Source organism: Neovison vison, chromosome X (genome assembly GCF_020171115.1).
Source record: "Neovison vison isolate M4711 chromosome X, ASM_NN_V1, whole genome shotgun sequence".
Taxonomy (NCBI): Eukaryota; Metazoa; Chordata; class Mammalia; order Carnivora; family Mustelidae; genus Neogale; species Neogale vison.
In genome coordinates, this window is record NC_058105.1 from 117895882 (window position 1) to 117919351 (window position 23470).

The 23470-nt window shown below is 47.7% G+C and overlaps 1 protein-coding gene across 2 annotated transcripts in view; it reads left to right on the plus strand.

The window, feature by feature from the left end:
• Nucleotides 1–8559: 8559 nt before the first annotated feature.
• The window catches only part of RAI2 (retinoic acid induced 2), a 59049-nt gene continuing 44138 nt past the window's right edge, over nucleotides 8560–23470 (plus strand). The window contains exon 1 of one of the 2 annotated variants that reach the window (XM_044234505.1): nucleotides 8560–8617. The gene's annotated coding sequence lies outside the window, so the exon portion shown is untranslated. Of the gene's footprint in view, nucleotides 8618–8998; nucleotides 9200–23470 lie in introns of those variants that run through there. The other variant, XM_044234504.1, reaches the window with a different exon arrangement.

The window sequence follows — 23470 nt, forward strand, 5'->3', positions numbered from 1 at the left end:
TTCAGGGTCTTCTTTGGTTGTATGCGAGTATGAGGATTGTTTTGTCTATGTCTGTGAGAAATGCCTTTGGAATTTTGATAGGGATTGCACTGAATTTTTAGATTACTTTAGGTAGTATGGACACTTTAACAATATTAACTCTTCCAATCTAACAACACAAGGTATCTCTCCATTTATTTGTGTCTTCATTGATTTCTTTTCATCACTGTATTATAGTTTTCAATGTACAGAGCTTTCACCTCCTTGGTGAAATTTACTCCAATGTATGTTATTCTTTTTGATGCTATTAGAACTGTGTTTCCCCCCACCCAACTTCTTTTTCAGATGGTGTGTTGTTAGTGTATAGAAACACAACTGGTTTTCGTCTATTGATTTTGTATCTTGCAACTTTACTGTATTTGTCTACTAGGTCTAACAGTTTTTTGGTGGAGTCTTTAGAGTTTTTTCTTTTTAAGTATTTTTTTTAAAAAGATTTATTTTAGACAGAACATGAGCAGGCAGAGGGACAGAGAGGGAGAGAGAGAATCTAAAGCAGACTCTGTGCTGAGCACGGGCCCCACACGGGCCTGACCCACGACCAAGCGATCACAACCTGCGCTGAAATCAAGAGTCAGATGTGGATGCTTAACTGACTGTACCACCCAGGCGCCCCTAGAGTTTTTTTTTTTCTATATAACATCTTGTAATCTGCAAAGAGACAATTTAATTTCTTCTTGAGTTTGGATGCCTTTTATTTCTTCTTCTTGCCTAATTGCTCTAGTTAAGACTTCCAGTACTATGTTGACTAAAAGTGAAAAGAATGGGCACCCTTGTGTTATTTCTAATCTTAGAGGAAAACTTGTAGCTTTTCACTGTTATGTATGATAATAGCTGTGGACCTGTCATATATTGGCTTTATTAGGTTGAGGTATATTCTTTCTGTACCTAATTTTTTGAGAGATTTTATCATGAAAGGATGTTGAATTTTTTTCCAATGCTTTTTTCTATATCTACTGAGATGATCATATGGTTTTTATCCTTCATTCTGTTAACGTGGTGCATCACATTTGTTGATTCGTGTATGTTGAACCATCTTTGCATCCAAGGGATAAATGAAACCACAAGAGACCCCAGTTGGCCAAAACAATCTTGAGCAAGAAGAACAAAGCTGGAGGCATCACACTTCCTGGTTTCAAATTATATTTCAAAGCTATAATAATCAAAGCAATATGGTACTGGCATGAAAACAGACACATAGATCAGTGGAACACAATAGAGAACCCAGAAATAAACTCACACATATATGGTCAACTCATCTTTCACAAGGGCGCCAAGAATATACATGGGGAAAGAACGGTCTCTTCAAGAAATAGTACTGGGAAAACTGGATATACACGCATAAAAGAATGAAATTGGATCCTTATCTTATGCCATACACAAAACTTAACTCAAAATAGATGAAAGATTTAAATGCAAGACCAAAAACGAAAACTCCTAGAAGAAAACACAGAAAAAGCTCCTTGATGTTGGTCTTGGCCATGATTTTTTAAATATGACCTCAAAAGCACAAGCAACAAAAGCAAAAAATAAACAAGTGGTACTCCATAAAACTAAAAAGTTTTTAGGAAGCAAAGGAAACAATCAACAAAATGAAAAGGCAACATATGGAATGAGAGAAAATAATTGCTAACCATGTATCTGAGGTATAAAAGAGGTTAATATCCAGAATGCATAAGGAACTCATATAACTCAATAGCAGAAAACCACAAATAATCCAATTAAAAAATGGGCCAAGGACCTGAATAGGTATTTTCCCAAAGAAGACATATAGGTAGTCAACAGGTACATGAAAATGTGGTCAATGTAATTAATCATCAGGAAAATGCAATTCCACATGCAAAACCACATGCAAAACCAAATGCAAAACCACAATGAGGTAACATTTCACCTATTAAGACAGCTATTATGAAAAAGACATGAGATAACAAGTGTTGTGGAGACTGTGAAAAGAGACCCCTTGTGTACTCTTGGTGGGAATGTAAATTGGTACAGCCCTCATGGAAAACAGCATGGAGCCTCCTCCAAAAAATTAGAAATAGAGGGACATCTGGGTGGCTCAGTCAGTTAAGTGTGTGACTCTTGATCTCAGCTCAGGTCTTGATCTCAGGGTCATGAGTTCAGGCCCCTCATTGGGCTCCACGCTGAGTGTGGAGCCTCCTTAAAAAAAATTAAAAAACAGAAATCCCATATGATCCAGCATCCCTACTTTTGGGATTTGTTTGTTGTTATTGTGACTTATATTTACGTTGTATTTAAATAAAGGACACATATACACAAATAAGATGCAAATACTCTTATTTAATTAGTAAGTATGTGAAAGCAATAAACTGACAAAGTATACAAATATTCCTTAGGTGTACAAGTAGAAAGCACAAAAATGGCCCACCTCCCTAGTAATCAGTGAATATAGTTTAAGACAAAATCAAACAAATATTTTGGCCTAGGCCGGTAAGGACTCACAAGGCAAGTACTCTCAGAGCTCACACTTGGAGTAAGTGGAATATCCTTTTTAAAATCAGTTTGGCAACATATAAGTGTTTCTGAGTCTGTCCCAGAAATATTACAGCTGTGTATTTATTCTGAGAAATAATTATTAATGGGAACCTTGATATACACAAAGAAAGTAATTGTAGTGTTCGTTACAACAGCAGAATTTGGAAATAGCCTACGCTCCCAACAGTAGGGGCAAAGCTAACTATATGGTGATGAATGTACTTGATAAAATTGTTCACGGAACCATCGAAAATGTCTATTTTGATTATGTAATATTAGGAAGCTATGGGAAATGCATATTAGTTGAAGTTATTAAGAGGCAAAAATAGGAGTAGAATCATATCTAATATTATTTCAGATGGGTAAATGCTATAGAGAGAAAAACCTGAAGGGAATATATAATCAATCATTGAGAGGGGTTATGATTGAATGTTTATACTGAAGATAGAATAGGCCATTTTAGTTATATATAATTCTTAATGAATGTTACAATGAAAAATCATCTGAAAAGAATAAGTTATATGTATTCTAAAGTATTTTCATATTAATTATGATTTTTTTCTAAAGCAATACTGTAGTTTTCAAAAGATCACCTTATCTGTGAGTAAAATGTGCTTCAAAAAGACAGAAACAATCACTGTAAATCTGTAATGAAGACCCAGCCAATAGGAGTGCAGGAGATGGTCCAGGCTGGTGGTAGTCCACACTTCATGCAAATACTCTTGTGAAGGTTTGGGGCATTCCGCGGAAGGCAGGATGTCAGCGACGCAGAAACCAGCAGTGTCCCGTGCGGCCAGCCATCTGGCCATCCCAGGCTGAGGGAGTGGGATCAGGAGGCGGAGATCCACGTTCCGTGGAAGGCCTGAGAGGCACGCAGAGAAAGAGACCTACAAGTCTCATCCTAGGGCTGGGGCCAGATGTGGGAGGGGGTCACGGAGAGGACGACCGGGGAATGCCGGTCTCGGGGCCGGGCGATGGCTCGGGCACACGAGGGGCTCAGACGGGAGAAGCCAGCGTCGTGTCAGAGCCGGCCACTGCTGGTGTGGGTCGGAAATCGGGCAGGCGTCCTCGCGGGGCCCACGAGCCTCGGAGAGTCCCCCTGCGAGGGGCCGGGGTGGGCAGGGGCTGACGGTGAGCCGTGTCCCGAGAGCTCCGATGCTGACCCGGCCCAGGAGCCACCAAGGCAAAGGACAGCGACGAAAACGGCTAGCCGTCCTAGCGAGGGACACCTTACCCTCATTCTGTTTCCTCCTTCTGTGGCATTGTTCCTACAGGGCAATGATCGGAGGAATTGTCTCAGCTGGGGACAGACAGCACGATTCAAGTCCACTCCGTGCTACACACTGATGCGCTCTCCCAAAATGTATGACCTTGTCGAGTCCTTTCACCTCCGGAGCTTAGTGCAGCAAGAGAAAGCTTGTCAGTCACGTTGGAGAGACTGGCCATGCGGGCATCGGGACAAACCTGGGGGCCGGACAAACCCCGGCACGGGAGGGGGTGGCAGGAGCACGCAGTCCCCTGGGGGCGTGGCCCCCCGTGAAGTTGCGGCCCCGCGTCCGTCTGTCGGTGACCGGCGCGCTGGCCGGGTCCCATAGGTGTGTCTGTGAGGGAGGTCATCGCTCCCAACAGCCCGTGGGGTTGCCGCTGAGAAAGCCCCCCGTGGCTCTTCTTCCGAGGGATGGCGGAGAGGGACCCTTGCTGTCGCCACAGTGCCCGGCATGGGGGATGCTGGTTTCCAGCCATCAGGATGTTGAGGAGCCGCGGCTCCTCGTCTCCTTTCACGTCTCCACCCCTCTCGGGAGCGTCTCAGCAGGTACCTGTTGCCAGTGCTTTGGATAATAGTCTGATTGGCAGCGCTCAGACACCCCAGGGCAACTTTGACGAGCTTCCCTTTCTTACTGAGAGATCAATCTGGTTCGTTTGTGAATAAATTTTTAAAAAAGGAAAGGCAAGTCTGGCACCTGGAAAGAGAAGAGGAAAGAGAGGAGGACTTGGCTTATGTAAAGGGTGTGTGTGTACGTGCACACGCGTGTGCATGTGTGTTTCTCTACTGAACATCATTTTCCCCGTCAGAAGGCTGGGGTGTGTGGGGTCATCTCTGAGCCGGCCTATCCTTGGTCCTTTATGGGCCAGTATTTCAGACACACTCGTGTTATTGCTGCCATTATTTTCCGATCCAGCAAAATAATTTAGCTCTCCAAAACCAAATTGGAGTCTATTTTCCACTTAATCAAAATCCGCTGCCTATTATTTCATGCCCCGTGACATCAGATTTCTCTCCCGGCTTTACTTTTTGTTTCCGGTCTTTTTTTTTTTTTTTTTTTTTTTTGCGGATAAACATGCACTTACTTCATTTCATGCAGTCTGGCTTCTCGTGTCGCATGTACTGGGCTCTCCACTCATTTGGACAAACGCTGATAGCCTCCGGTGACACACGGCTCCGAGCCCAGTCCATCCACCTGTTCCTCCACATGGAAAAGGAGGTTGTAAGACTTGCAGTAGGTAAGGGGTACTGAAGCTCCTTCAGACTAAGAGCCCAAAGCACGAACGTGAGGGGAGATAATCCTGACTAGCTGTCACTTCCTGAGGGCCTCCTACCTTCACTTCCAAATCAACACTCTGCTCTTGAATCCTTGTCTCAGGATTCTGCTTCTGGGGGACAGATAGCACTCATCATCTCCAGTCCCAAATCTGCTTCTCTTCCCAGGATGTCTTTCTCAGTGCTTACCATACCCCCACCCCATCACCCAGTCCAGAAAGCCAGGTACCAGTTACCCTAACTCCTCCCGTGCCCTCCGTCATTGAGTCCTGTCAGTCCTGAGTACAACTTGCCTCAAGGCCCTGCCCTTCATCTCCGCTGGTCCTACCAGGATTCAAGCCCTGATCATTGTCACAGGCCCTGTCACCTGTTCTCCCTGCTGCCAACGTCACTCTCTCCGGTCAGCCCTTCACACCTACCAACAGAGGGAGCATTCCTCCACCCAAATCTTTCTTGGTCACCCCTTGCTTAAAGCCTTCCTTGGCTACCCATTGAGTACAAGAAGCTCCTTTACATGACAGACGACAGAGGAGGGCCGTCAGCTGCCCTCCAGCCCCCCCCCCTTATTCTCAGGGCCTCCACCACAGTCTCACAGAATATTTGCAGCCTCCAGAATGTGCTTTGCATCTGAGCTTTGGTGCCTGCTGTTCCTTTCATTTGTAATGTCTTTCCCTTACTTTGAAAAGCTCCCATTTATTTCTCAGTGCTCAGCTCTTGTCGCCATGTCTGTGCAATTTCCTCTGTTTGCTCTGCCCCATACCACTCTCTACCCTTTCCCAACACAAGGCTAGCCCCCCTCCTTTGGGGCTCACCTAGTCCATGTGATAAAACGCCGTGCACCACATAGTATCACACTGTATCGTTAGCAGTTGTTTATTGGCCTCTGAGCTCCTTGGAGTCAGCAACCTAACCCTTTCTCTAACTATAGCCCTTAGCTTAGTGACTGGCATACAGCAGGTGCTTAATAGATGTTCACTGGATAAATAAATGAATCATCCTTCTGACATGTATGTAAAAACTAGATTATGAGGAGATGCTATATTAGAAAAGCAAGGTATAGATCAAAGATTCAGATCTGAGATGGGAAGTTTCTTGAGTCCTTACTTAAAATCACCAAATTTTAAAATCAGAGATCTCGAAAATCACCCTGAGCAGACCTGGAAGATTTTGGGGGGCGTTCTTTCCTGCTATTTGGGCATATTGTTTCTTCCCTCCACTTTCTTGGGCATCCCTTTAACTATATGAATACGATTCTTCCATAGTAAGGTCTTATTTCTGTCCCCAGATATCTCCTCCCCTATCCAAACCTGCTCTATAATTATGGACTTCTTCGTTTTCCTTCTCTCTGCAAGGGCAGTCACGATGAAAATACAGAAGGGTGCCACTGTACACTTCTGTGGAACCATAATGCCTGTTTATTATGCATTAATCTGAATCAATATAGTCTCTCCTGAAAACATAAGCCCCTCAAAGAGCAGCAAATATGAATCCGTACTGCCAGCAAGGATCAAACATTAACCCAGGGTTGTGATGAGGCCAACAAAAGAAATAGGCTAGTAATTACCTTCCAGGGTATCAATCCCTACCTTATACACACATACCCCCTCGGCACACACAAAACCTTTATGGATCTTTCATCCATGAACTTGCCCAATTATAATTGCCCAGCTGTGTCTTTAGTTGTATTCAGGCTAAGTCCTGGCAACACAGACTTCATATACCTGATCCAAGGATTCAAACATTTGTGAGATCTCTTGAGGAAGTCTTTGGCTACTGGAATGGTTGAAGACGCATTCACAGACAAATACTTCCACAGGTATCATTAATGACTCAAGCTGATTTAAGACCCCAAGAGCCTGACCGAAACCAGTAGGAACTGGTACTTTCTGTTGATATTCCTTATTATCAATTCTTAAAGTTACATTGTGTGTCTTTCCCCCTCTATGTCAACTGAGTACTTAATTTAACTGTTTTTTTTTTCCCCCGCAAAAGAGGAAATTCAGAATCAAGGAATGGTACCACCAGAGCTTACTTCTTTCTTACAAGCAGTGGGCACTGTGCATGTAGCTCACAATACTTTTCAGAGGCCACAGAAATGTTTTCATGTCATTTAAAATCAAAAGAAAAATTGATCTTTTAGGTTGAAGGAAATGTACTGACACATAACATTAATACATTTGTCTTTACACCAATACAACTGTAAAATATCACTTTTAGAAATTTTTTAATGGAGAGGGGAAATCACAAAGGCAGAATTGTCCACAAAAGTCCTAATGTGGCCCCGATTTCTACCACATTATGCTTGCAACACAACAAGGTTTGACCAGAACCTCTCAAATACAAGTTCAGGTTCCCATACTAATTATAAACTTGCCAGGCTGCTCTCTAGGTCTTTCACACTCTGTGTGGCCACCCCAAATTCTACAAGAGGGAAGTCATGGTTACTAGTCATGCTGTTGAGATGGAGGACTGAACATGCAAAGCATAGCTGGATCCAGACTGTTCTCTGCTCTGATTAAAGTAACATCAGCTCTGCCATTCTTTCTCTGCTACCTTCGTCCTGCTTTGATTTCCAGGAAAAAAAAAAATCTTTACCTCTGTAAGGATTAATTCAACCAGTACAGTTGCTTCCTTCGCTCTCTTAAAACATTTATAGAATTTAGGTTATTTTATTTTTAAATGACCAATAGTACTACTAATACCTACTACTTATTTACTGATTAGCAACCATATTCAGTCACCTCTGTAACCCCAGGTCTTAGCCCTGGTGTCTGGCAAAACACCAAGTGCTTAAGAAATGTTAGATTAAGAAACAAATCACCTCTCAGGCAAGTTTGTGGAAATTAGATTCTGTCCGTGGGGCTAATTTTGCCTTTAATAATCTTACACCTTGAGAGAAGGATCTTCTACCTGTATCACATTGGCATTTTAGGAGGTAATCGCTGGGCCCTTCCCACCTCTCCTGCCTCCATCAGCCAGCCACTTCCTTCCTCCGGGGCTCTGTTCTCGCTCTTCTTCATCCTGGGGTCTGGAATGGTCCCCAGCCCGCCACTTGGCAGCGGGATCCCCGCTCCGCGGGCCCTCCCCAATGTCCATCTCCCCCCTCCCCTGGCCCGAGCCTCGGGCGCCCCTTCCTCCTAACACCCTGCGCCGCCCACAGCCACGCCCTCCCCGTGGGCGAGATCACCTGTCCCTCCTCCGCCGCCGCCTCCTCGGGTACCCTCTCGCCCCCCTCCCGCTCCCCCTCCTCCGCCACCTCCCCCAAGCCCTCCCCTTCCCCGCCTCCTCCCACCCCTTGGTGTATATAGTAAAGGCCGGGCGCCGCACGCAGACACACACTCGCCCGGACACAGGCGCACACACACTCACGCACAACCGGCAGCGGCGGCGGCGGCGGCGGCGGCGACAGCGGCTCGGTGACAGCGGCGACGGCGGCTCCCACCGCTGCGCACCCCCTTCAGGCGGCGGGCGGCGACGCCAGACCGGAGAGTTCCCGCACCCGCGACCACCCCTTGGCTTCCTGGAGGCGGCGGCCGCAATTGCAAGGTAGTCACCGCGGTGCCCCGGTGCGGGCCGGGGTCCCCTTCCCCCGCCCTCCCCGTGCGGACCTGCCACCGGGACGCAGGGGGCGCGCCGGGCTGGGCGCGCCTGGCGGGGCCCGGCGCCCGGGGAGGGGCCTGCTCCCGTGGGCAGGACGGCGCCCGGAGGCCGGGGCCAGCTGGGAGGGCCGGGCGGGGGCGGGGACGCGGGCCGAGGCCGCCACCCGTGCGGCGTCCCCGGGCCCCGCTCCTGCTCCCGGCGCCGCGCACTGGCTGGCGGGGCCGGAGAGGCGGCGCCGGCCGGCGGGGCGGGGGCCCCGAAGTGGGTTTCGGGCCGCCACCAGCGCTGGCACCCGGCACAGAGGGCGGCGCGCGGCGGAGTCCGCGCCCGGGCACCGCACCGGGCCGCCGCCGGCTTTGCCGCTCTGCCCCGGCCCGGAAAACCCGGCGCCTTCCAGGCCCTTCGAAAGATGGATTCTGTTGACGTATCTGGCGGCCCTGGCGAGCCGGGTGGAAAGTTGGGTTTTGCCAGATCGCGCTGGGCTTGTCTTTGTGACGCTCGGCCAGCCCCGCATCCCCCCGAAGCCGGGTGAGTGTGCGTCGGCGTCCCGGGAGCCTTCGTGCCCCCCAATGCCCAGACCCGGGGTGGCCGCACCAGCTCGGGCTTTCTGCCATGTTAGGCATCGAGCAGCGTTCTCGCAGCGTTTTTGCGTGCGTTTCAGCGGTGCCTTTTGCTGCGGAGGGAGTTACCGCTTCTCTCGGCGTTGGCTTTTTCGGGGTTGGGGTTGTGCTCTGTGTGTTTGCTTGTTTGGCGTTTAAAGCCCGACTATTGTTCAGGATAAGCTCCGCCTGGGTGGGGAAATGGCATCCCACCACAGTTGCCGGCGAGGGGTAGAAATGTTGCCAAACAGCTGCTGCTTTGTGTTTCCCTATCAGAAGTCCCTGGAGTAGGTTTGGGGCACGACGGATGGATGGAGAGAGGGATGGGGCACGGAAGAAGAAGGTGGCTTTGGAGGAGCGAATTGTCACCCACCCCATGGCATGCAGTCAGCCTCCCTTTTTGCCTGCCAAACTTTTATGAATATTCCTTTTGTGGCAGGGGAAAGCTTAATGAATTCAGCCCAGTTTTCCAGGGAAAAGCAACCCGGCTTTAACAATGGTTTGAGAACTTAATCAATGAGAAAGGCAGGGAGAGGAGGAGGAGGCGTTGACACCATATGGGGGGGGGCGGGTGTGTGCTGCTTCTTGCAGTCAGGTAGGGGAGAGGTGGGCAGGGCAGAGCGCAGCTCCTGGGTGGCCGGGCTCCGGGAACTGTCGGTAGCTCTTACCTGTGCCCGCTGGAGCCACCCCCTGTCGTGCCCGCATCTTACGGTCTGCCCAGAACCTCCGCGGAGGGGCTTGAGGGGCGCCCTGCAGCCAGCCCCCCTCATCTGGCGTTTTTAAGGATGTGTAAATATTTTGCTGAGGATAAGTGACATCAACAGAATGATATTCCGCAGAGCCCGGGTGTGCAGCGATGATAAATAGATACGGCCAAACAAAGTTTTGATAACCGCGGATTCTCATGGCTCTCTCTGTTTCATTTGGGTCTTTGTTTTTGTTGGTTTAGCATTATCTCTCATCCTCTGGTGTGACCCCTTTATTTAGCTGATTTTGGAAGCTTCTCTTTAGAACAGAGAGAAAAGCAGCCAGCAGGGAGAAAACAATTCTTAGCCTTGCATGCAAGGTTTTCTTTGCTTCTCCCAGGTCCTTCCCAGCGTGGGCTAAATGCCTCTCTTCCTCCTTTTGAGTCTTCAGAATCGTTTGTTGATTGACCAAGAGACTTAGGATAACTTTGCAAGTGTACTGTGATGTGCTTTTGGTACAGCGGAGGGTTGGCAGTGTGGGAGGGGGCTCTGGAAAGGCTAGCGGGTGGGAGCCACTCACCAGGGCAGCATTGTGGCCCCTGCCCCACTGTTTTGTCATTTGCCTTTTCTTCTCAAAGAGGAGCGGGGGAGCTGTGCCACTTTCAGAAGTCGGGGGTAGGATGGAACGCACAAAAACACACACCTGGTGCCATCTCAATTTCTCTGCCCCTTAGAAGCCCTAAGAGGCCACCTACCCACCCCGAATCCATACCCCGCCCCCCTTAAATATCCTACAAATGGCCCCGTGTGTCTCATCCTGACTGATGCCTACTAGAGTCATTCCAAGGCAGCCTGGGCACGGTGAGCCACGTCAGACTGGAGATTGGCACCAGCCCATGGAACATGGGGGTGGTCCTTTATCAAGCAAAGAAGCACCAGCCTTCCTGCTGTTGAGGTTTGGCCCCAGAAAACCTGCCCATCTCAGGAAAAAAAAAATGAGAAAACAGAGTTCCAGGTGATGCCAGTCACCAGTATAACAACTTGGTCAGTGGGCATTTGGGCAAAAACTCGAAAATAAATAAAAAGTCTTGTAGCCAGAAAACAGCCTCTGAGACAGGGCGTCTGGAAAGCAAGAAAGAAAAAGAAAATGCAAGAGGTGTGTGATGAGGTGACAGAGCTGACAGAGCTCTAGCTGCAGCCCCCCAAGAGCTAGATGGGACTGGCCTCCCCTATTCCATCTGATCCTGAATGGAGGTTATTCTGGATGTGGCCATCTCCACACACAGCATGCTCTGAATGTATAATAAGAAAAGAGCCAGTGTCTATTCTCTGGCTCCTTCCCTAACCTTAGATCTGGGGGGAGGAGGGTAGTGGAGGGAAATAAATGGGGAAAGGAATTAACATTTGTCATTGCCCTCTGTCTGCCAAACGCTTCGCATGTGGGAAACCATGATGTGATGGAGGCATGATTTTCCAGATAAGGAATCTGAGGCTCAGAGAACTTTCCAGTCGTGTGTCTGAGTCCCGACTTTGGTGGTTATGAATTAAAGGAGCGGCACATCCCTCTAACCCCTCTTCCAAGTCTCTTATTTATTTCTCCCAAAGGCCAGAGTCCTCAGTCCCTCCATGTTCAAAAACTGTGGTTCCCAGCTTGGGGGCAGGGAGCCTACCAGTGAGGCAGCCCAGTCAGCCAGGGTACATGCTCACGTGCCAAGTGCATAGACCCCAGATAGTCCCAGACTATTTCAGATGGAAAGACTGTGTCTCGTCATCTTGGAATTTCCAATGCCCAACTGTTGCTTAATTAACAGGAGTTGAGTGACTAAGTGATGGAACTGATGGAGCAAATGGCGGGGGGGAGGCAGCTGTAAGTCATCATCAAGGGAGACTCAGCAGGGAGAAATCCAGAGATGTTTTTTCTTTGCTTGGGGATTTGGAGTTCCTGGTGTCGTGCTCCATTTCTAGCCTGCGGTAGGTCCAAGTCAACAAGTTTATGTGGTATGAGCAAGAGCATTCCCGTTTTTATAGGTGAGGAAACTGGGCTTAGACAGATTAAATAATTAGCTCTCCATGGAAGGACCAAAGGATGGATAAAGTATTTCTGACTCTAAACTGTCTCGAATAAATAAATTCTCAATAAAAATGAGATGAGGTCTTACCACGCACATGCATCATGTACGCAAGTCCCTTAGTCCCTTTCCAACAAGATGGTAGCCTTTAACCCGCTAGAAATTCTGGAGCCACTGGGAGAACCAGGATTGGAATCCATATGTGATTCTGCTGCCTCCCTGATCAGAGTATGAAGGGGACCTCTGAGAATGAGGCTCTCGAGGCTCACGGAGGGCGGAAGTTGGCTAATTATCCTCTCCCCTGTACAAAAGCCTGCATGGGATTCTGAATTAAGCTTGATTTGGGGATCAGGGTGCCATCCTTGCAATAGAGTTGGCAGCTCTTGTCTTTGGAGATAAGATTACCACTTCTTCCTCTCACCTGTTCATCTGCCTGGATGCCCATCATCTTGTTCTTTCTAGACCCAAAGCATCTCCTTTGTGGCTCCGCCTTTTTTCATGAGCCTCTTGTATCTACCTCTCTCCTGTGTTCTGATGGCAACTGGCGAGGAGGTGATTTTGGTGGTTGCATTTGTACTTCTGGATTTTGCACATGACCCTCCTTCCCTCTCCAACCAAGAACACACACACAAACACACATACATGGGCAAACACAGGCACACATAATTTGATCATGTTTCTTTATCTGCTTCACCAAATTAGATTGCAAACCCAGAATTGTTATTGAAAGAACATACGTGACTTTGGCGATCTTCTTCCCCAGCCCCTGCCTGAAGCAGATCAGAAGAGCTAAGATGGGGGCGGCTCAACCCAGAGATGCTTTGACCAATTATTATACTTGCTGGCTTTCCCACTGCTGTGGGGCAGCCCCCCCCCCAATGTAGGCATGGGCCCTGGGATTCTCATAAAAGCCCATTTTAATCTCCCCTTAATAGTAGGTCTGGGCTTCTAGAATATCCCAATCCTTGCCATTCCCATTTCTGCTTTAGTTCTTAGCTCCAGGAACTTGATGGCTCGCTCAGCCTGCTCTCACCTGTCACTCTTTCTTCCCACAGCATTTTGGTCTTGTACTACACTGTCTAATAGAACCTTTTACGATGATGGAAATGTTCCATTATCTGCACCATCTCCTATAGTAGCCGCAAGTCACATGTGACTATTCGTAGTCAGAAGGTGGCTCAGTCCAGAGTAGGAAGCGCCAGTGGGATAACGTATGCACGTGATCTCTAGGACTCAGTACAAAAAGAAAAGAATGCAAAATATCTCATTAATAATTTTTATATTAATTATGTGGTGCAATGATAATATTTTGACTGTATTGGTCAAATAAGTTACAGTATTAAAATGAATGTCACCTGTTTCCTTTTCTCTTTTTCATATGCCTACCAGAAAAGTGACAACATACTATTTCTGTTAGGCAGTGTTTCTCTAGAGTCAACTAACCACCAGCCTGCGCCTTCAGCCTCATGGTACTTTAGGGGACATGAAGACCCTCCGTCTCCATGGCAGATGGGAGGCATGGGCTGGCAGCCTGGTCTCGGGCAACTTTGATTTTCGGTAGCTAAGGTGTTATTTGGAGGGGAGTTGCCTCATCAAGGCTCTCCATGAGCATGTTTGCTCGGTCAGGTTCCCCCGAGGAGTGTGGGCTCCCGAAACTTCGGGGAGCTCAGACAGCAAGGCAGGGCTGGGAACGGGCAGGGCTGGCTTGAGTGAAGTGACCCCTTTCCTTTCCTCTCCTCCACCTAACCCCACCCCAGGCTGGTATCTTTGTCTAGTGGAGAGCTGTCTCTTGCCTGAGCAGCTGATTTCCTTAACACCTTGTCTAGGAGTATCCTTCCTGGGGATTTGTGCTTGGAGAAGAGTGTCCCAAGTAGACACCCTAATGGTGAGAGTGGGTTATTTGGGGCTGGAGCCAATCTTATAGAAAGGAAAGGGAAAAAGAGGATGCACATAGTGATTTCCTGACAGCTTGATGAAAACAAGAGCAAGGAGATACATACAGTTTCTCTGAAAGAGACAGAATAAATGCAAGGAAGCCCAGTTTCACACACCACGATGGTGCAGATGAGGAAATCGGACAAAGGGATGGTTGCTGGGGAAGGGGGAAGGCTCCCAGCCAGCGCTGTGGTCTTCCTGGGCCCTTCCCTGGGAGATGGGCACGGCCCAAGTAGATGGAAAAGGCTGGACTAATGAACTTGGGGCTGCGGTGATTTATAGGTCAGGCCCTGTGGCTCTGGCCCCTGAGGGGGCTGCCCCCATAGGGGACCCTTGGCTGACCTCCTTGAGCTCCTCGGAAGGAGCTGGTTTTGTTTCCCATGGCAGAAGCAGACTGTTTACTGGAGCACAGGAAGAATCCGACATTCTGGCGAAAAATAATTCATTAACAGCCAGGGTATTACCAGTTCCCTGGAAAAGCTCCTCCAGCTGCACTGCTGCAACTGCTCTTTTTCAGCAGCAGATTCGGGCCTTGCTGGCAGCCAAGACTGGGTGCGTTGGGGGCATTTTTGTCGTTGTTGTTATTTTTGCTTTTGTGCGAATGGCCACTTTGGCCGTATAATTCAGAGAGAGGAATGGTGGCCTGGTAGGGTCGTGAAGGGATAACTGTAAGCCATTGTTTCCTTCCCACTTGAAGCCTGGAAGCTCTAGGCCAACTCTAGGAACCTGCATTTCTCCTGAAGAAAGCCCACCCCCATGTTAGGGGCACCGTAGAGCCACACAGAATATTCTAGAACTGAAGGAAGTTTAGAGAATCTCAACACCTGCTCTTAAGACGCTCTGGAAACAATTGGCTGAAGGACGCCCCCCCCCCCGTTCCAACTTCATGCTCCCACATACCCAGAAATATCAGGCAGAAAGTCCTGTCTTGACTGTGTGGGATTCTTCGCTTACTATTAATTGACACAGTGCGGCCAAAGTATATGATTCATCATCCCAGTTTTGAGGGCATTTGGAAAGCCAGGCAGGCATAACCAAGAGAATGGGCTGCACGTTTTGCTCACTAAGAATGATTGAATCTACAATAAATAAAATGGAATGATTCAGGAAGCTTTTTATGCTCTGGAAAAATCTGCTTTAAAAAAAAAAAGGTTTTTGTCTGTTTGTTTGTTTTCTATGCCTCATGTTCAGAAATGTGTACCCAGTTAGCAAAAAATGGAAAAGAATGGCATTTCCTTGTTTTCGTTTTTTTAAAAAGCTCTAATTGCAGGTTAAGTAAGATACGATGTATTGATTTTGGTTTTGTATGGAACATAACTAGAGAATCATTTTATTTTATGGGATATTAATTTCCATCCATTTAGACTGATGAAATATGCATTTAAAATGCACCCTATCCTACCCCACCATCACTGTGGTATTTCTTTCTTTCTTTTGGGGGGGGGGAAGAAAATGTGAGTGAGCATGTAAGCAGGGGGCAAGGAGGGGCAGAGGGCAAGGGAGAGAGAGAATCTTAAGCAGGTTGCATACCCAGCTCAGAGCCCAATGTGGGGCTCGATCTCACAACCCTGAGATCATGACCTGAGCTAAAATCAAGACTCAGGTACATGGGAGCGCCTGGGTAGGTCAGTCGGTTGATCATCTATCTGACTCTTGGTTTAGGCTCAGGTCATGATCCCATAGATTGTGAGGTTGAGCCCTGTGTTAGACTTCCGACTTCCTGTTCAACAGTGGGGGAGGGGGTGGAGTCTGCTTGAAGATTCTCTTCCTCTACCCCTCCCCCATACTCCCTCTCTCTCAAACAGATAAGTATTTTAAAAAACTGAGTCAGGCACTTAACCAACTGAGCCACCCAGGCACCCCTCTCACAGTATTTCTTTGATGTTCCTAGGTCCAGACTAAGAACCTATGGCACTTATTTGGAAAGGAATAAACATGTCCTTAGCTAACGTATATGTAAACCAACCTTAGATGTCAAGGGAAATGACATCTTCTCCCTTTGAGGACTGCCAAATAGATGAATATTAAAGGCTGAGCATTTTGGTTTTATCTAGCTCATAGTTTCTCTACCTTGGCCCTGTTGACATTTTAGGCCAGATTTTTCCTTGTTGGGGTCAGTGGGCCTGTGCGCTGTAGGATATCAGCAGCCCATCTGGCCTCTACCCACTGGATGCCAGTAGCACTGTTACTGGCCACCACAGTTGTGACAACCCACAATATCTCCTGACTTCGTCAAATATCCTCTCTGGGGCAAAATCGCCCCTAGTTGAGAAACACTGGTGTAGACCAAGGTTTAATAAGTAATTTGTGGGTTTTGGTGAATTGATTTTGAAATAGTACAGGACACAGTTTATCCCCCAGACTTTTGTATATACTGTTGATGGGGGCAAATAATTAACACCTGGAGGTGTGTCATTTGCCTGATTTCACTCTAAGGTTGGTGGATGAGTCTGTAAGATGGTATAAGCAGAGAGATTTTTTTTTAAGGCAGGCAACTAAATAAGGTGTAGGTAAGTAGGGGTACTGTAATAATAAGGGCTTTTCTGGTTTTTCATAGAGCAGGTTTATTCCTCCCTAATTTCTTTTTCATGTGCACCTGATTCCAGGCATGCCTTCAAAGCCAGCAGGCATCTTCGTCTACCCTACCCCCTCTCCGCTGTCATTTCTCCCATAGCATCTTAAGCCTGAACCAATTAATTTAGCCCATTAGTGTACTTGGGAGAGCTCTGTGCATAACCCTGTAATAGACTCATTTCGGATCGTGGCCGCCCTTTACCCACCACTATTGTCTATGTTTTCCAGGGCTGTTGAGGGAGAACGTCAGTGGTGGGCAGATGGGGTATTTTTCAAGATGCCGGGGCATTCAGATCTCGGTGGTCCGTCTCAGCCCCCCCAGTTCTCTCTCTCGCACACATTCGCGTCCCCGCAGCAGCTCCGCTTCGGAAAAAGGATGTCAGCAGCGCTCCTGTAGGCAGCTCAGACCTGGTAGTGCCTGTGGTCAACAAGCCCTTAGCTGTCCTCTTTCGGAGGGTCCCTTGAAAGGCTAGAGAGAGGGGTTATGCATCCTCAGGGCAGGCATCCTGGGGCTAAAACATGGAACTGGGATGCGCGCTGTCCCAGAGGGAGCACAGAGAGGTGGGTCACACGTTACCCAGGCAAGCATCCTGAGGTCAGTGTGTCCTGCCCGTCTTTGGAGTGCAATGGGCCATGGGCGGCGCTCAGTGTCGACCTCAGCGCGGGCAGGTCATGGTGCGGCCATCGAGGCAGACTGACCTTTCCCAAGGAGTGTCTGAAGGCATTCCGAGGGTCAGGCTCCGCCAGTGAGGAGAGGTGGAAAAGCTGAGCACATGGGGGTGGGCCAAGCCAGCAGCACACCCTGCGTGGGTGAGTACTAGCCTCCCCTGGAGAGCAGTTCGATCCTTCCTTGTCGTCCTGAAGGAAGAGGCAGTGAGCTTGGCAGACATCCATGGTGTGCCAAGTCCAGGCAGATAAATAATTGACTCGTAGCCCAGGACACTTGGTCATTCTGAGTAGCCAGCCAGGATTTGGGTGATGGTTGCAAGACTGGGAGAGGAAGCAGGATCATAAATCTGGGCTTTGGAGGCCAGTTTCGTGGCGCAGAGGCCACCGGGGCCACCGCTGTGTGCCGCAGAAGCAAACAGACAGGTCCAAGTGGTGTGTGGTTCCTCAAACTAATGGCAGTGGCAGTGGCTGTGAAACACATTTAGACCCTTGTCATAAAAATGCAAACAGTCCTCCTGCTATAGGGAAACGCTAAATAAACTCCATCGCAGCTGTATTAAGTAGAAACAGATTTGAAAATCGGGTGTTTTTTTTCCTGAGACACTTATTTATAGCAGGTTGGGCAAAGGCTGCCACTATCTTTCGCGACTCCGGAAGAGTGTTTTCCAGATGGTCCTTGCTGTTTTTCTCTTTATTAAGCTTAGCTGAACATGGCCTCACTTGGAAAGGTTCATCGAAACTGGTGTTCTTTTTTTCAGATTACAATGGCCATTGATTGGCTAACAAATCAATGGATGGGAATGGATTGAGCCCGTGCTGGTGAATTTCCTTTTACATTTTAGAAATAAGAAAAATATCAAGGAAAGCACAGAATAGGGTGCTCATTCTTTGGCTGTATACATCAGCACTACGGAAATCATCCGGGGCTACATTTTCTATTAATTTACATTTGCTTTTTTTTTTTTTTCTAAATTAATGCCCTTCTTTTTGCTAAACCTCTCCAACATCACTGTTTCCTTTCCAACATCTAAACAATGTCCAGATATATTTCAGATTGAGCAATTAGCTCTGGCTGCAGTTTCCTTTTAAGAAAAAAAAATCACTAACCCTCTAGACTAAATATGAAATTATTGAACGTGAAAATCTCAATCCAAGACCATTTGTTCTAGGATCCTTTGTGGTTTATCACTTGCATTTTAAGAGGGCAAGAAAAGGCTGATTCTGCCCTGCCTTTCCATGCTGGACACACCCACACCAAGAAACCTCAAGCTTTGTTTTTGCTCTTAGGAGCCGGGCAGCTGGATCTGGGGTCATGAAGTCTGATTCTTATAGCCCAAACCACGCAGGGAACCATTTCGGAATGTCACATAAACCATTGGTCCCCCACAGACCAGGCATGTGACAGAATTTCTGCCCATTCACAGTGTAATGAAAGAAAAGTGAAAATGTGGTGAGTTTCCTTCTTAAAGCCAAAACTTTTCCATTTCACAGAACTGCCCTTTATTCTAAAATGGCCTTCCTACTTATCTTGGTGTTTATGGCTCTTTTATGAATGATCAAGACTATCCCTGACATTTGCAGTTTAACGTCTTTTTTGACAAAGTCGGAAGTTGTCCAGCTCATGTTGGATCCTCCATTTTTTCCAACGTTGCTCATCCAGGAGACCTAACTGCATTATGAAGGGAAGCCTTTGTTAGGATTCTGAAGCCAGAAAAACCAACCAGAGCAAGAGTCTTGCTCTGAGTTCCCTTACTCGATTCTTCTGACCCATCAGCCACAGGCCACTGGCTTTGTCCGGAGCCCATGGGAAGCACGGAGTCGCATCTCCAGAGGAGTTTGAAAGGGGAAACTGGCTTCTTTGGACGTGGCGTCTGAGCGTGCATCCTGAACTCTGGGAGCCTGGCCTTTTATCCCCGATGGTGTTTTCAACTCTGTGGCCGGCTCTTACAGGTTCCACCCACCTTCCTCCTCTCCTCAGCCCTGCCCGCTGCTGCGTGAGCCAGCAGGCCTCAGCAGGGCTTCCCTAGGCATGGCCCTGGTGTCCTTACTGGTCTGCTCTACTCCTGTCCTTTCTCCCCCAGCCGCTGTTCCTCTCCGTAGGCATCTCTCTAGCCTTGTCACCCCAGCTCCAGAACATTCCGTGACTCCCTGTTTCTTTAGTTAAAAGGAAACTCCACATATGAAGCCCTCTTCCCATGTTCCCAGTCCATTCTCGCCCTCACGACTGGCCTTCAGTAGGATAATGCCTCTGAGGTGTACAATTATCGGGGAGTTCGTTTGTTTTCTTATCTGGAGGAGATCTGCAAGAAGGTTACAAGATCTCTTGGGCTTCTTTCTAGATGAAGAACACTGAAGCCCTGAGTTTGCCGTAATGGACCATCCCAGAGATTATGACATTCGTGTTTGGAGGCGGGGGAGGAAGGAAGGGAGAGAGAGAGAGAGAGAGAAAGCAAGCAAGTCCCACAGAAAATGAGGCTCTCTGGCTTCAAGAACTGTAGCCTTACCACAAGTCTCTTACGTACTGCTTCTGGATGGGGAGGCCACCTTTCTAGCCGGCCGACAAATGGGTATTGCTTCAGGACGTGCTGCTGAAAATAGAGCCACTTTCACAGGCGCTGAAACTTGCAGTCGAAACACGGCAGAAGGAGTCTGTCCTAGCCAATGTAGACTGTCCATTCCATTAGCAAATATCTCCAGGGGTTTCTCATAAAATCATAATAGCAACAATATGACCTATCATTTCTCAAGCTTCTACTATAGCCTGGACGGTTGTCAAGGTGATTTACATTTTATCATTTTATTTCCAGCTTTGTAGCCCCCTTAATGAGATAGGTGGGTATTATTTCTCAAAGGGGGAACCAGGGCTCCGAGAGGGTGGTAGCTTATACAAGGTCACACAGCTCGTAGAAGGTGGATCAAGGATTCTATACCACCTGATTCAGTAGAACTTCCATTCTACACTAGAAATACACTCTATGGTAGGACGCTGGCTGTCCAATATGGTAACCGCTAGCTGGAAGTTGCTGTTGAGCACTAGAAATGTGACTAGTGTGGCTGAGACCTGACTTTAAAATTTTATTTTTAATTAATTTTCTTTTTAATTTTTTTCCTTCAGCATTTCAAGTGTATTGTTCTCTAGCATGAAGGACATTCCCACTGTTGCGTAACTGTCGCTAGCGTCTACCACCAGAACTCTTTTCATCTTGCAAATGGAATCCCTGTGCCCGTTAAACACGAACTCCCCAGGTCCCCTCCCCCAAGTCCCCGGCAACCACATCTATGTTCTTTTTTCTTTCTTTTTAAAAAACATCTCCTTTCCCCCCACACCTGAGCCTCTGGTAACCACCATTCTCCTCTGTTACTATGAGTCTGGCTTTTTTTTTTTTTTAATTCCACATTTAAGTGAGATGGTAGATATTTATCGTTCTTTTAAAAAAAATTCGCAATGTAAATTGCCACCTGGGGCTAGCAGCTACTGTCTTGGACAGTGCAGCTCCGGACAATGCCCATCTCACGGTGCCTTTCTGTCCTTCTGCTCCCAGCTTTCTTATCACGTACTCCCAGTCGAGCATAGCCCCTCCCTTTCTCAGAGGCCTGCGGGGATCAGTGGTTCTCAGCCTTTGGTGTGCATTCAGATCAGCTGGAGTGCTTGTTAAAATACAGATTCCTGGGACCAACCCTGGGAGCAGGTCGGGAGTGAGGCCCAAGAATTTGCATTTCTAACAATTTCCCTGGTGCTGTTGGTGCCAGGGTCTTTGGTTGAACATTATCTACCTGGACTTAAGGACTAATTCCTGCATCTTAAAGTACTATGGCCTGGGGTTCTGCTGTTCCACTTCTGGTGCACAGAGAGCAGCAGGGGTCGCTGGCTCAGGTCTTTTGGGAGAAGCTTTCTTCTTGCTGCTGTCCTGGAGACCTGGCCCTCTACCAGTCCCAGCTTTATTTGGGCCACAGTTAGATTTGGTCAATCCCTTGGCAATTGTTCTGGAATGCATTCATTTTAATTTGGGGCTCCTTGGGAGAGGAGATGGAAAGCCGGGGGTGGGGCGGTGTGTGTGTGAAGCAAGAGGTACTATGTCTAGGAATTGTCTGAGCGCCCAGGTGATGGGCAAGTATGGACACGTAAGAGTATTTGTTGTCCAGCCTACTGTTCTCTGCAATTAAATGGTGGCAGAAACATTAAGTAGGAAAGAAAAAAAAAAAGGAGGCAGGTGAAGGGACAGGTGACAGAGCCAGGTCCCCCAGCCGTGTATCTTCATCCTAATTAAAGCCTTTGTCCCTTTTAGAGGGCAAAGGCTATTTGCCGTGGGGCAGTGTTGGAGGCAAGGCAGTGTGAGTGGCCAGGGGGCCTGGAGAGGTCCCTGGAAAGGGGACTGTCATGTCGGAGACCTTGACTCTTGATCTAGCTTTCAGTGGTGCTGAGAATGTTGCTCTTGTTTTTGAAAGAAAGAAGAAAAGAAAGGAAGGGAGAAAGGAAGGAGGACAGGTGTAAAGAAGTAGCTGAGGTTACTCATGAAAGTAGCTGTTAGGCTGTTTTTCTTATGAATATTTATAAAATAAAAGAGCAATATGGAATCACTTTGGGTCTAAGTGTGCACAGATCTTCTGTGTTTTCTCCCATGGAGCCTGTTCTTTCCTCTTGCCATTTTCTCTCTTTGTTTTGTTGTTGTAGTTGTTTCATTTTTGGAGAGCAGGAATCATGTGTCTTTTTTTGTGGCTTGGTCTCAAACCAGCCTTCAGTCTCTCGAGCCAGGCAGCACTTCCTAAAGTTCATTTTAATCACCATGTTTAACAACCCAGCCCTCCTTGGCTCCTGGCACTGTGTTCTACAGCACTTAGATGCTGGTAGTAATATGCTTCATACAAAAAAAGTACAAACACACACATTTCTTCCAGTTTATCTGTTTCCAAAACCAAGTCTTCAAAGGCATGAACTCAAGGCCCATTTCTGCTAATGCTGGGGTTCCGTCCCTGTTGATCGGTGGTGGAAATGTCAACTTCCTGGGCTTTGAGTACTTCCATCATCTCACCTAGCTCTGGGTCACCAACCCAGGAGAGAGCTCAGCAAATCGGAGCACACCTGTGAGGCCCCACCCCCTTCCCTCTCGTCTCTGTCTCCACCACTCAGCAGGGGTAAGACCTGCCTTCCTCCAGTCCACCACACTGAGCCTCAACTCCATTTTGGACATTTAGAACATGAAGCTCTTCATCTCCTGTTTGTATGGGATATTGCTTTCCTTCCTTGAAATCTGTTGCTTGCCTCATCTCTGTAGTGACTAGTGCCAAATGCCCTATTCTTTTTTTTTTAAGATTTATTTATTTATTTTAGAGAGGGACCATCATGAGAGCCAGGGGTTGGGGCAGAGGGAGAAGGAGAGAGAGAATCTCCAGCAGACACTGTGCTGAGCGTGGAGCCTGACGCAGGGCCCAATCCCAGGATGCTGAGATCACGACCTGAACGGAAATCAAGAGTTGGAAGCTTAACTGACTGCGCCACCTGGGCACCCCTGACCTGTTCCTTTTTATGACTCCTGTGGATGGCATGAAAGACTTCAACTTCTCCCAACCCACAATGGAGCTGAAGCACCTGGCCAAGAATTTAATATACATGCTCTCACTTAAACCACAGAGTAATGTTTAGAAATAGCTACTTTCATTTACAGTTGAGGAAAGTGAGCTTATGACGCTGAGCAGAAAAGGTAGGTAGGGTCCAGATCATAATGAGTCTTGTTAGCCTTGAAAAAGAACTTGATCCTGAACAGTTTCATAGAGGCCAGTGATGTTATCTAGTCTCTGTGGTTGGTTTTTTGTCTTAGTGGAGACTTTCCCTCCTTAGCAGGAGGGAAGGAAGACCAAAAAGGGGGCTCTGTTGCAGTAATCCCAGAGAGCAGTGACCTTGAACTGAAGTAGCATAGTGGCAGAGGCAAGTGGTTGGATTGTAGAAGTGTTTAGGAGGCCGCCCCTGGGATCCAGTAATGGCTGGTACAGAGAATAATGATGATAACACCCTGGTTTCTGTAGTTTAGGCCCCTTGATGGGTCAGGGAACTCAGGAGAGGGGGGAGATCGAGTATGTGGACCCTCTCTCCCTTTGCAGTCCGGCAAATGGGCAGACAATCTTGACATTGGCCCATGTAATCATCTGGAGCCCCCAATCTTGAAGGGAGTGTGTTGAAAACAGCGAATGGGCCAAAAAATGGGGGAGAAAATGAAAACCTGACAGACAGAGTCAACAGCCCGAGCACCTTCAGTTGGCAGCTTTAAATAC